Below are 15,197 nucleotides of genomic sequence, written 5' to 3'. Positions count from 1 at the left end.
CCCAATTTACGAATTTTTTGTACTACTAATATTGTTTCTTACATTTTGAGACCCTGAGCATTATTAATATAACGGCAATGTGATTGTATATTCACACTATTAGCTATACATGGGTCAGTATTGTGTGTAACCATATGACACACTATCTTTATTTTAATTTATTTTATTTTAGTAATCCTGTGGCATTACCAACAACAACAGTATTATAATTATCACTAGTATACATATACTACTTATGTTTCATTGAATCGAAACATCGTTATATATATTATTATCTTCATCACAGCCATATTTTCAATTACATATTGAGCTTTATTCCAGAGTGTGGCGCCATCCGAATTTATCCCCTTTCCCTTTCCCCAACCATTTTTTTCATATATATATATATACATATGTATTTATGTGTTTTTTTAAATATTTTTTATTAGACAGTGTTACTATGAGTGTAACTGTATTGTACAACGTGTTTTTTGCGCAACTTTTTTGTCTCTCGTAAAAGTTACCCGGAGCTCTGAAGTCACATTAACCAATGCATGTTAAATTAAATTGCTCTCCAATGAACCTGTTTATTTCCAACTCATAATAAGCACCCTACATCCAACCATGCAAAGAGCCACAATAAACACCTTATCGCTTGTGCGCAACATTTAGCGTGCCACTCATAATCTAATGTTGGATCTTGCCCAATTTAAAAAATTATGAAAGATTTTGAAAATAACTTTCTTAAAGATAGAATAAAATAAAATGCAAACAATATCCTTAGAATTTTGTTTTACATTTTTCAGAATATATCCAGGTTTACTCTGTTGGCCTGGAATGAGTTAATTTGTAATATAGACAATAAAGTTGGAAAATGCACCTATTTCCCATAAGGTCTCAGTCAGAGCTAATTTACTACTTCATTAAAACTGTAAAATATTAGTACAGCATAAGAAAAAATGCACTAAAATAATATATTTTTAAAAATCAATCTTCTTGATAATTGAGTTTGGCGGAGGTATTATTGGCTAAATAAAAAAATGAAACGTGAAAAAAAATCATGATGATCACTATGAAATGGAGTCAGTTATTTTAACAACTGTGAAGTTGCATTGTAAATGAATTCAGAGCGTAAAAGTGGCGCGTATCCACAAATATTCTATTTGGAAAGTGATCATTTATTCAGAAAAAAAGGATGTCCCTGTAAATCGGTATGAGATGGGCATTCATCCCAGTTTGGTATTAGCAGGAACACATTTTTACTCAACGAAACAAAGGTTTTTCAGTGTCTCTGTAAAGTCATTGTTTGGTAATTTTGCATCCAAAAAATCGGCATGTAGCTGCTTAAATGTGATTTTTCTAACCTGTTAAATCACCCATGTTTTAGTGTGTCATTAAAAAAAATGAATACATTTAAAATCATTTGGACAACATACATTATCGTGTGCCAAAATTCAGCCTGCCTGTAAAACTAATGGAAGACTTATCTGAATTGTTTTTCCATGTGATTTTTTTTCTGTTGCATCAAATGAGGTTTAATACTCTGTGTAGAGGTCTGTATAATCATTCTGAGCAATATAATACAGTAAAAAGTTATTGGTCACAGGAAATGCAATTTGGCAAGAAAAATCTTAAAATTAACACCTAAAAAATGCCTTTTCTGATACAGGGATCAATTCACATCACTTGGAATTCCCATATGAATTGAATTGCGGGTCCTAATTTTTCCAGGAATGTTGTTTATTTTTGTTCTCCTGTACATGATATAATTGTCTGAGTCTGTATTGCATTGTACAGATTTGTGTATGTATCTTTGGTTGTATCTAGATATTAGTTTCTATCTTGTGACATCTAAGTCTCCTATACTTTATATAAAAAACATCAGAATAAAAATTGGCAATTATGGTTTTCGCTGGGGTTATCCAAACCCCTTCCAAATAGTTCAAACACATGGGGATAACTTTTTTTAAACGCATTCATTACAAGAAAACTCTATCTATGGGGGTAAATTTATCAAGCTCCCTATGTAACTTGATGCCCTGTGTTTCCGGCAAGAAGGCTCGCCGGAATCTAAAGACCGCTGCTCCATAACCTGTCCGCCTGCTCTGAGGCGGCGGACAGAAATCAATCCGATTGAATACGATCAGGGTGATTGACATCCCCTGCTAGCGGCTGATTGGCCGCAAATCTGCAGGGGGCGGTATTGCACCAGCAGTTCACAAGCATATGCTGTCGGCATTTATCACTGTGCAGCGGACATGATACGCTACATATCATGTAAATTCACGTAAATTTACCCTTTGGTCTCCATTTATTAAGCTGAGTGCCTTTCTGGGCTTTCTAACCTCTCTGCCACCTCAGGTAATCCTTCTGGAATGCCTAACAAAGCTACACTTCACAAAGACTTGTACCACATAGCAGTGACTTCATTATAATCAGTGGAGGCAAAGCTATCTAATAACCAGGCACTTGTCAGAGCAAAGAGCAACTTCCTTTGTGTAGGATATTAATATCACATGAACATCTTCAAAAACAAACAGAACAAGCTAAAGGAAACAATAATAACAAAATAAATGAAATAGTAGTAATTTCTAACATATGCAACCATGTAAAGATAAAAAAGAAAAGAAAATTAAAACAAGAAAAGCTCGCCATTGTTTAAATATCGAGATATGACCACAAGACTAAATACTTCACAGATTTTCATAAATTAAAATTAAATCCCAGGCTACAGCTTATCAGTTTATACAACAGCATCAGATTCTTAATTTCTGGAGTCATTCTTTCCAGTCTTTACCATTGCTACCCGTTGGTGTCCTTATATCTAAACATTAACTCCAACTTTTCTTTTAATACCAATAATTCATCATGTTTAAATTGATGTGCAACTGGAATGATGATATCAATTTTGCCCCGCTCCAAAAAAACATATCTGCAGAAAACCCTTGGTATGTTCACCAGCTTTACCAGTTATTATGTTATGCTATGCAACTGATTTACTACAGGCCACTAATAGTTCTGCCTTTAGTGAATCAGCTGTATACAAATATACAATGCAATAGGAATTTGTAAAGATGTTGAGCTTAGTGATATCAGTAAGGATAAAGATACCATTTGTCTCCAAAAATATGAACAGAAGAAAATGACTTCTACTTCTTAATAAGAACTTTATAGTCTGGACTAATTTTATTAAATTTCTTAATGGATAAACCAATGTAGAGCAACCACTAAAGCTTATCTACATTGTATTTAGGAGATTGTTACTTTTCCACTTATCAGCCTTGTTTAAAAATGATACGGACAAGTAACAGAGTGAGCGATGTGCAACACAATATTGTAGTTAATGGAATGTATTGAGCGAAAAGGGCAATTTGCCAGTGCTTCAAGGATCAGTGTTAGGGCCCTGCTTTTTAAGATATATAGCTTGTCAGAAATACCTATTTGTCAATGACCCAAGTATGTGTAACAGGATGTACATTCCATGGTGGTTGAGGAGGGTAATAAACATAATGATAAATGATCAAGATAACAACTCAATGGTGTTTGCGAAGTGAATTTAAATGATCAATAAGTATGAAATTAGCCACCTGGGCACACCACTCCCGAGGCACAATACATGATTGATAACACTGAACTGACCACAATAATAACTGAAGAAAGGACCCTTGGAGGCATTATGTTTTATAATAACTGAGACATAGGCAATCTAGTGTACCTTAGCAGTGGAAAAAAGCAACTTTTCACTTGGGCATGAAAGTGCTTTTATAGATGATTTGTAAGGCTTCATCAAGACATTATTATAAGTATCCAGCATTAACGAAAAACTGTAATTCAAAATGTATAGGTATTAGGTTGTAATGTGTAAGAGCATGACATATTTAAAATGTGCTTATACCGCCGAGGTTAAATACATAAGGGTCCTAGATGGTGATCGACAGGTTGTGCAGCTGCCATTTCTTATAGATGCACTGGCCATGTTCTGTTATGGAACTGCTGCAAGGTTAGAGTTTTGTACTTAATTTAATAAAAGGCTTTATCCTTATACTTAAAGGGACATGAAACCCAAATTTTTTCTTTCATGATTTAGAAATAAAATTAAATTTTAAACAACTTTCTAATTTACTTCTATTATCTAATTTGCTTCATTCACTTGATATCCTTTGCTGAAAAGCATATCTAGATAGGATCAGTAGCTGCTGATTGGTGGCTGTACATAGATGCTTTCTGTGATTGGCTCACCCATGTGCATTGCTATTTCTTCAACAATGAATATCTAAAGAATAAAGCAAATTAGATAATAGAAGTACATTGAAATGTTGTTTACAATTATATTCTCTATCTGAATCATGAAAGAAAAAAAAATGCGTTTAATGTCCATTTAAGTAACCTGTGCTGAAGCAGAGAAACTGGTAAAATTGGTGATCTTGTTTGTTTGTTTTGTATGTGAAATTCTTAAGGCAAGTGTTTGAGGATTGATTTGAGAAGCCATGGCATTTTTACTAAAGGGACAAAAACCAAAACGTTTTCTTTCATGATTCAGATAGAGCATACAATTTTCCAATTTAATTCTAGTATCTTATTTGCTTAATTCTCTTGATATCCTTTGTTGAAAAGAATATCTAGATAGGCTCAGTAGCTTGTAGCTTGCTGCCGATTGGTTTACATTTTAATTGGCTGACAAATGCGTTCAAGTACCTCCCAGGAGTTGTTTCTTCAATAAACAATACCAAGAGAATAAAGCAACATTGATTACAGAAGTAAAATGAAAGTTATTTAAAAACATCTAATCTATTTGAATCATGAAAGAAAAAAAATGTGCTTCATGTTTCTTAAGGTCTAAATATATTTTATATATGAAGATGGGCTCCAGATAAGCATTTCCTTTTTTAGTTACATGTGTTTTAATATACTAGAATTCTGAAGAAGGGTTTATACTATCAAGCGGACATTGTGAAGGGCATCATTCCAGTGATAGTTTGTATAGGGATAATTAAGCTTCAGTTTGGATAAATATTAAATTTAATGAAGCAGTAGAGGTCAGAAGAAAGTGATCATCTTAGTTACTACCTGTAATCCCCAGGATAAAAAAGGCTTAACTCTTTCACTATCAAAAAAGTCTGCAAATTGTACACATTCTGAGTCTTACAGAAAAGTTTCACTGTTCATAATAGCGATATAAATCTTATTTCCTTAAAAGATAGTACTCTTAAGAACTAGTTAAGCTTACTCTCTACTTGTCTGGCACATCAAGGGTTTATAAAGTAATAATGTGCCTTATTCTTTGTCTCCCCAGCTGTGCAGTAGTTGGACAGTTAGCTTCAGAGCACTGTACACACAATTCTTTGATGCGCTGTCCCATTAAAACCTCTTAACATCTGTAGCTCACAGAAGGATCACAGCTTGATTACAGTTCAAGTTTTCAGACTTTCTGCTTTGCTTCAAGTACAGCAAGAACAGCCAAAAATGGATCCTGGGGAAGTATCTGAACTTCACAGATCTGTAGAATATATATCGCTGACATATGTCCAAGAAACCAAAGTTGTAAAGGGTGAAATATATATTTTAAAATATTTTTCCTGACTGATTCTATCCCATGAACCTGTGCACCACAAAGTAGTTTACCACTAGCAAGAAAAGCAGGAAGCTGCCTATGGCCACTTGCTTCCTGAAAGGCTTATAACTGGCAGTCAAAGTGATACATCTTGCTTTCTTATGTTATGTGTACTATAAACTTGGCTGCCAAATAGAGCTAGTGCACTCCAGGTTTTATAGCATTTTTAAAATGTAATTAAGCTACTGAACACACATAGGAAGGAAATACATTTAATAGCCTTGGTTTCTTCTGCCTATAAGCAACAGAGATGAAATTTTGGCCTTGCTTATTAGATTGTGAATCTTTTCTATAGCAACTGAATATGATTAACTGGCTCAGGTCAGCCACAGTTTGTATAATATAAGCAATGACCTGACCTTTAAAATGGGCTTAAATAAATAACAGATTATAGAGGTTATTTATGTAAAGTAAAGTTAAATCAATTAAAATCTATTTTTATGTGTATAAACTTTAGTCGTCTTATAATCTTTCATAAAATATCAGCGACTAAACAACAGAATACTAAATAAAATTAATTTGACTTCCCAATTTAGCCGCTGTAAGAAATATGCTGTAGAAAGCCTGTTTTTTCTCTTCTCATCATTTGACATATACTTTCAGTAGATTACAAGTTAGTAGGCTCACACTCATGCACAATGCATTGCCGCTCTTGAACATGGCTGGTGAGTTAATATGAGTAAATTCACAAAGCACAGCACATGTCCTGCTTGAGAATAGCAACTGAGTGCGCTGTGTGTGCAACTTTATGTGTTTAAATACACTTGTAAACATATGTTTTTAACTTTTTGATTTCCTAAAATATAAATGGTCACCAGTATAAAATTTATCGGTCCAGTAAAAATTGCAAACCAAGGGCTCCATGTACTAAGAGGCGGGCGGACAGCTTCTTAACTCGCGAAGCTGTCCGCCCGCCTCCGCTACACACGGGCAGCGGATCTATTGATCCGCTTGCCCGTATGTATCATTACACACTCAGCGGAGTGTGTAATGCCCGCCCCTTCAGTCGCGCGACCAATCACGCGACTGAAGGGGCTGTCAATCACCGAGAGCGAGCGAGCTCTTGGTGATTTTGCTTCGCCACCTAAGAGGTGGCGTAGGGTGTAGGAAGCAGCGGTCTAATGACCGCTGCTTCTTACATTGCGGGAAGCAGGCTCGCATATGCGAACCTGCCCCGCAAAGGCTCCGGAGCAGCTTTCGCTGCTTCGTACATGGAGCCCCAAGTCTATCAATATTATGTAAAAAAAAAGCTGAATTAAAGAGAAAAACAGTAATCGAAATGTAACTTTATATATCCTATTACCCTCAAATGTTTACAATATATTTTTCATTTTGGTTAAAGGGACATTAAACCCAAATTTTTTCTTTCATGATTCATATGGAGAATACCATTTTAAACAACTTTCTAATTTACTTCTATTATCTAATTTGCTTCATTCTCTTGATATTATTTCCTGAAAAGCATATCTAGATAGGCTCAGTAGCTTCTGATTGGTGGCTGCACATAGATGCCTCATGTGATTGGCTCACTCATGTGTATTGCTATTTCTTTAACAAGATATCTAAAGAATGAAGCAAATTAGATAATAAAAGTAAATAGGAAAGTTGTTTAAAATTGTATTCTGTACCTGAATTATGAAATAAATGTTTGGGTTTAATGTCCCTTTAAGGGCATAGCTGCCAACTGTTCTGTTTTTCTCCGGGCCCTCCCATTTTTTTGGCTTCTTGCTCCTGCATTTTAAGCATGTCCCTTGTTCTACTTAGTCTGTATTTAGTTAATATTGTGTGCAGTACAGTACTCCCACCACAGAGGGTAGTGTTGATTATGATTTAACTTTAATGTCTCTAGGCTCCTTATTATTGTATGAAACTTTTTTTCTTCTTCTTTTTTGTCTTCTTTATCTGTGCTGAGTGCTTATCTGTTATACTAAAGTTTAGCAATGTGTAGTCAGGTAAGGGGGAGCCATGAGATATGTAATACCAGGGTGGGCAGACTATAATGTAATGTGTAGTCAGGTAAAGGGGAGCCATGAGATATGTAATACCAGGGTGGGTAGACTATAATGTAATGTGTAGTCAGGTAAGGGGGAGCCATGAGATGTGTAATACCCAGGTGGGTAGACTAGAATGTAATATATAGTCAGGTAAGTGGGAGCCATGAGATGTGTAATACCCAGGTGGGTAGATTAGAATGTAATATATAGTCAGGTAAGGGGGAGCCATGAGATGTGTAATAACAGGGTGGGTAAACTAGAATGTAATGTGTAGTCAGGTAAGGGGGAGCCATGAGATGTGTAATACCCGGGTGGGTAGACAAGAATGTAATGTGTAGTCAGGTAAGGGGGAGCCATGAGATGTGTAATACCCGGGTGGGTAGACTAGAATGTAATGTGTAGTCAGGTAAGGGGGAGCCATGAGATGTGTAATACCAGGGTGGGTAACTAGAATGTAATGTGTAGTCAGGTAAGGGGGAGCCATAAGATGTGTAATACCCGGGTGGGTAAACTAGAATGTAATGTATAGTCAGGTAAGGGGGGAGCCATGAGATGTGTAATAACAGGGTATGTAGACTAGAATGTAATATATAGTCAGGTAAGGGGGAGCCATGAGATGTTTAATACCCGGGTGGGTAGACTAGAATGTAATATATAGTCAAGTAAGGGGGAGCCATGAGATGTGTAATACCAGGGTGGGTAGACTAGAATGTAATGTGTAGTCATGTAAGGGGGAGCCATGAGATGTGTAATACCCGGGTGGGTAGAGTGGAATGTAATGTATAGTCAGGTAAGGGGAGCCATGAGATGTTTAATACCAGGGTGGGCAGACTAGAATGTAATGTGCAGTCAGGTAAGGGGGAGCCATGAGATGTGTAATAACAGGGTGGGTAGACCAGAATGTAATGTGTAGTCAGGTAAAGGGAGCCATGAGATGTGTAATACCAGGGTGGGTAAACTAGAATGTAATGTGTAGTCAGGTAAGGGGGAGCCATGAGATGTGTAATACCAGGGTGGTTAAACTAGAATGTAATGTGTAGTAAGGTAAGGGGGAGCCATGAGATGTGTAATAACAGGGTGGGTAGACTAGAATGTAATGTGTAGTCAGGTAAAGGGAGCCATGAGATGTGTAATACCATGGTGGGTAGACTAGAATGTAATGTGTAGTCAGGTAAGGGGGAGCCATGAGATGTGTAATACCAGGGTGGGTAGACTAGAATGTAATGTGTAGTCAGGTAAGGGGGAGCCATGAGATGTGTAATAACAGGGTGGGTAGACTAGAATGTAATGTGTAGTCAGGTAAGGGGGAGCCATGAGATGTGTAATACCAGGGTGTGTAGACTAGAATGTAATGTGTAGTCAGGTAAGGGGGAGCAATGAGATGTGTAATAACAGGGTAAGTAGACTAGAGTGTAATGTGTAGTCAGGTAAGGGGGAGCCATAAGATGTGTAATACCAAGGCGGGTAGACTTGAATGTAATGTGTAGTCAGGTAAGGGGGAGCAATGAGATGTGTAATAACAGGGTAAGTAGACTAGAGTGTAATGTGTAGTCAGGTAAGGGGGAGCCATAAGATGTGTAATACCAAGGCGGGTAGACTAGAATGTAATGTGTAGTCATGTAAAGGGGAGCCATAAGATGTGTAATAACAGGGTGGGTAGACTAGAATGTTATGTGTAGTCAGGTAAGGGGGAGCCATGATATGTGTAATAAAAGGGTGGGTAGACTAGAATGTAATGTGTAGTCAGGTAAGGGGGAGCCATGAGATGTGTAATAACAGGGTGGGTAAACTAGAATGTTATGTGTAGTCAGGTAAGGGGGAGCAATGAGATGTGTAATTACATTCTAGTTTACCCACCCTGTTATTACACATCTCATGGCTCCCCCTTACCTGACTACACATTACATTCTAGTTTACCCACCCTGTTATGTGTAGTAGTCAGGTAAGGGGGAGCCATGAGATGTGTAATACCAGGGTGGTTAGACTAGAATGTAATATGTAGTCAGGTAAGGGGGAGCCATGAGATGTGTAATAACAGGGTGGGTAGACTAGAATGTAATGTATAGTCAGGTAAGGGGGAGCCATGAGATGTGTAATAACAGGGTGGGTAGACTAGAATGTAATGTAAAGTCAGGTAAGGGGAAGCCATGAGATGTGTAATAACAGGGTGGGTAGACTAGAATGTAATGTGTAGTCAGGTAAGGGGGAACCATGAGGTGTGTACTACCAGGGTGGGTAGACTAGAATGTAATGTGTAGTCAGGTAAGGGGGAACCATGAGGTGTGTACTACCAGGGTGGGTAGACTAGAATGTAATGTGTAGTCAGGTAATGGGAAGCCATGAGATGTGTAATAACAGGGTGGGTAGACTAGAATGTAATGTGTAGTCAGGTAAGGGGGAACCATGAGGTGTGTACTACCAGGGTGGGTAGACTAGAATGTTATGTGTAGTCAGGTAAGGGAGAACCATGAGATGTGTAATAGGTGAGTAGATTAGAATGCAATGTGTGAGGAAGCAAGGAATCTGAATAGTTTTGCACAATTTGGAACATGTGTAATTGTCTTTCATTAGCAGAGACTTAAGACATTAGGTTCATCATGTGTTTGGGACTGGAATTCACAGAGCATAGACAAAAATAGACTTACTGGGGCATTTCTTTGTCTATTAACCCACTGCCCACAATCACTGCTGCAATAAAGATCAAACAATTTACCTTATAGATTTCTACCTTCTTGTGAAACTTTCACTATTGTTTTAGCACACACGCAAATACTGAAGGGTTATTAATTTAACTCTTGCTTGCTTTCTTGGTTTGGTATGGTTAAGTTATTCTTCCTATGTTAGTTATGTGCTTGAGATTAAGGGAGGAGATACAGAGCTTTTTGATTTAACCTGCATAAATATATATGCTCTAATAGGTTAGAACAATTATTATTGCACTGTTGCTTGCATATAACTGTGTTTAAACAATGCAAATTGATTGAACACATAGTTAAAGTCATATCCAGACAAAAGACACATTTAGGTCACCACCTATCAACAGCTAACTCACAGTTGCTGCTGAAAGTATGTACATATTCTTTTTAACAAATGTATCCAAGAGAAAAAACTGATAATAAAAGTGAATTTAAAAAGGACATGCTCTGTCTGAATCATGAAAGTATATAGTTTTCCTATCCCTTTAAGCAATTAGTATGGCTAAATTATACTACTATTATTTTACATGCTTGTTTTGATGTGGATTGGAGTGGGCGGAGCTATGCTGTCCGTAAATGGGTGTGGCTATGCTCCAAAGTGTCCCTGGAATTTGTTTTCAAATGTTGACAATTAGATAGAAAGATAGACAGACAGACAGACAGAAAGATTGATTGATTGATTATTATTATTTTTTTAACTAGTGTTCCATAATATATTTTTATGTTTTATAGGATTTTCTACTAGGGTAATAAGGACATTTTTGGATGTAGTCTTACCAGACCAAGCAAATATTAATACTATTTCCTACACTTTAGTGAGATAATTGAAGCTTATGCCCTTATGTCTGAAAGACTTTGTTTTAGATAATTCAAGCAACATCAATATTATTGTTAATGGATTAAATAAAAAGCAACAATCACAAAAGCACGTGACAAACAGTAAACTGCAACCTAGTAATAAATGTAATCTGTATATTTAAGCATGCCAAGAACTTTAATTCTCAAGTTGATAAACTACACAAGAAACAGGGCCTTATATCATCTGACTATAAATACAGGAAAACAATAAGCTTAAAATGTACATTACCACAAACTGTATAATCTGTCCACTATGTTTGTTTTCTAGCCAGGTAATATATTATCTTTGCATTAGCTGAAAAGCATCTATTATTGATAGTATATAAGATAATATTGCTGAGAATCACATGGAAAATACATTTTTAAATGAAAATTACTCAATTACTGTTAGAGAGAGGCCATAACAAATATCAAAGGCAAGAGTAGACATTTTTGTAATTACTAATGGATTGTTAAATATCTGAATGGAATATCTCAATGTCAAACATAATATTCATTTTACCGTAACAATGTGCAAAAAACAGTTCTTGCTAATCTCTCTTCATCACCTTCTTAATATTCTCTACTGTAATATTAGAAAGCTAGCCTACTTATAGGTTGGAATCCAGTAGAGAGTCATGAAAAGTCAATATTCACAGCCAAAGGTCAAAAGCCAAAGGTCAACCCATACCATGCTACAGTACCAAGGATCAGGCATTAAATCAGAGTCAGGAAAAAGAACCAATAATTATTAACTACAGGAGCAGTCAGTTGACAATAGTAGGGTTGAGACAGAAAATTAATGCAATATTACAAGTAATAGTCATTAATCAGAGAAGCTGTCAGGTACTTACCTAACTGTACTTACCTAACTACATTCCTTCGACAAGCTCCTGCTTTGGCGTTCCTCCACTTGGAACGCTGAGGTCTGTCTCCTGAAGAGCATTTGCACTCCTTAGGTGTGTGTCTAATTTTAGGAACTCTACAGGTGTGGGGATGGCTACAGGTGTGGGGTTCTTATATAAAGTCAAGCAGCACATCGTTCTATGCTGAGGTATTGAGCAAGTAACCTTGAGCCTACCTGTTACCTGCTATTAAGTTAATCTTGAATCATGTTTTACAAACCTACCTTGTACCTGCCTTGTTTTCTGATTGTACCTTACCTTGATCCTACTTTACCAGCTGCACTTACCTGGTATCCCATACAGACTGCACTACCTGTATCTGTGGGGTTTCCTATAGCTGCTGTATGAGCTGTACTTGCCTGGTATCCCATACCAACTTCACTACCTGTATCTGTGGGGTTTCCTATAGCTGCTGTACGAACTGTACTTACCTGGTATCCCATACAGACTTCACTACCTGTATCTGTGGGGTTTCCTATAGCTGCTGTATGAGCTACACTTGCCTGGTATCCTATACAGACTTCACTACCTGTATCTGTGGGGTTTCCTATAGCTGCTGTATGAGCTACACTTGCCTGGTATCCTATACCAGCTTCACCACCTGTACCCAGTGGCGTAGCGTGGGGTGGGGCAACAGGGGCGGTTGCCCCGGGCGCATAATTCTGAGGGGCGCTTTCAGCCTCAACTTAGCAAAGGGAAGAAGGGAGGCTAAAAATTCTGACAGGCCCCCAGCTCTGTTCTGCGACCCGTCAGGAATGTGGTGATGCCGCGACTAAGGTAAGGTGTCAGGACCAGACTTAATTATAGCCCTGTTTTTGCCTGATACTAGCAACACGTACAATGCAGCTTAATTACGGTTCTATTATTACCCAACAAGTAAGTTCCCTTCCAACAAAGGACCCAGAGCCAGAATGCCATGCATTGCCTGGGGCACTTTTTAAGGATCTCTAAGCAGAGGTGGGGGGGAGCAAGCCTTAAAAAGTGCAATAAATCTCTTTCAAACCCGTGGCACTGGTGGCAGCATGGCTGGGCTCTGCCTTTCTGTTAACCCCAGTTACCTAGTTATTGGGATGGTGGGGTGATCAGAGACCATACTTTCATGTTTGACCAGATTCTGATTACCCACTTACGCCATCTTGTCCTTGCACAAAAAAGTATATTTGTGACAGTTGAGAAAAATGAGACCTTGTTTCCTGTATTTGATTTTTCCCCTCCATGATCTTCCTAGGGCAGAAGTAGATTTAGGGATTTGTGTGCTGTCTGGCACCAGGATTGTGCTGCTCACCAGGCATTTCACTGTATTTGTCTCCTATCAAAGAAGTCCTATGAATTCACCATCTTGAATCTATTTCTTGCTGGACTCCTGAGGTGTGGACTTTTACAACCTTATGTAACAGCTGCCAAACCTGTGTGTCCCCTTTTCCTCTTTTTAACAACTTACCAAAAACCTATTGCACCACATATACAATATGGGTTGCTGCAATGTGGGGGTGGGGGCACCCTGTGGTCTGCAGTATTTGTACCATGAAGTTTTACAGATCAGGACATGTCACCACCAGATGGGGGTTAAGGGGGGCTTTCCCCCATGTGTAAAACGAGAATAAATCTTAAAATGTAATATTGTATATATTTGCCCAGCTCTGGAGAGCTGCAGACAGGGTTTGATCACAGGGGGATAGCACATAATGCTTGCAGGCTTCACCCACTGCCTCTTGTATTGCCAATATATTATTTTCATGGCTTTGTTTGTAAGGCACTACTGATTAGTAGCTGCTTATGACAAGGGACATATTTTGGGGATATGGGTATCAGCAGCATTAACTGTTAGTTATCCAGTAAAGATGGTTAAGGGGGCATTTTGTGGGAGAGGAGACAGTGTCCCTTGCTTTATGTGATCTACCAGGCTTGGGTCTTTGCTTGGTTTGTCCCAAATGTAAGAAGAAGCAGCATATCTAAAATGGGGATGGGGGGGGGGCGCAATACTTGCCTTGCCCTGGGCACTGACAACCCACGCTACGCCACTGCCTGTACCTGCTGCATTTCCTGTACCTGCTGAGTCTTCTATACCTGCAGTACAATCTGCACTTTTATAGTATCCTATACCAGCTTCACCCCCTGTACCTGCTGTATTTGCTTAACCTCTTGAGTCTTCTTCGCCTGCTGTACCAGTTGCAACTTACCTTAATCTTGCTGTACCAGCTGCACCTACTTGGTAACCATGCAAGCTTCACCTCTGTACCCAGTAGGTTTACCTCTTGCACCAACTGCAGCTGCCTGATAATCTGTTCTGGCTTTATCTGCTTTATTGTCAGCAATCTCCTTTTAACATATCCTATTTGGTACCTTGTTTCTGGTCTGATCTCCCAGTACCTGACCTTTGGCCTGTCCTTGCCTTGGATCTGCTCTTGCTTTACCCCATATTTCTCCTTTGGTTTAGTGAACCTTCGGGTTAGTGCTCAAGCCCCATAGAAGTCTGTTATATGAGGATTTAGCAAAGCTGTATTAGACAACATCCAGATTTAAGCTCGCCTTAGGCTTTTGCTTGAGCCCTAACATTTTCCTCTCAACTTCTAATATTGTAATATGAGAGTTAAAATGAAAGCGCTATCGATTGCACTCCAGCAATAGATATGTTAGCAGTACCATTTTTGTGTCACTTTTAATTTAGGCCTTTATGTTTACTATTTCTTTAGACACATATTGTCAGGCAAACACATTTCTTCCTGCAGCTTTATGCTCCTTTAGGAAAAATCTGTTTTTAAATACATGACAATTGTAATCTCTTCTATTGTATTGTAAAACTAGAAAAGGATATATCTGATGCCATTTATATGTTTCTATTTATACACACAAACTCTAATGTTAAGATGCTCTTTACAAATAAAAAAAAATGATTGTAAATTTCATGCAAATGCAGGTACTATGGTTAAGCCGGCAGTCGGTAGTGGTGAGAAAATTGATAATGTTCCGGTGGATCAAAAAAATAAGGAGGATTGAAATTACGTTAGCAAATATTATTTTAGTTCATCACTCCAGCAGAGTACATGCCTCAAGGACTGTACATTTAAGTATTGGATGAGGATGATAAAGACAGAATTGAGATGATTTGTAAGACATTTTATAGATTTCTTTGCACCCAATAACCAGCACGTCTGCTAAAAAGCAATTGTTCTTG

This window comes from Bombina bombina, chromosome 3, assembly GCF_027579735.1.
Source record: "Bombina bombina isolate aBomBom1 chromosome 3, aBomBom1.pri, whole genome shotgun sequence".
NCBI classification, from domain to species: domain Eukaryota; kingdom Metazoa; phylum Chordata; class Amphibia; order Anura; family Bombinatoridae; genus Bombina; species Bombina bombina.
This window is presented reverse-complemented; position numbering follows the sequence as displayed.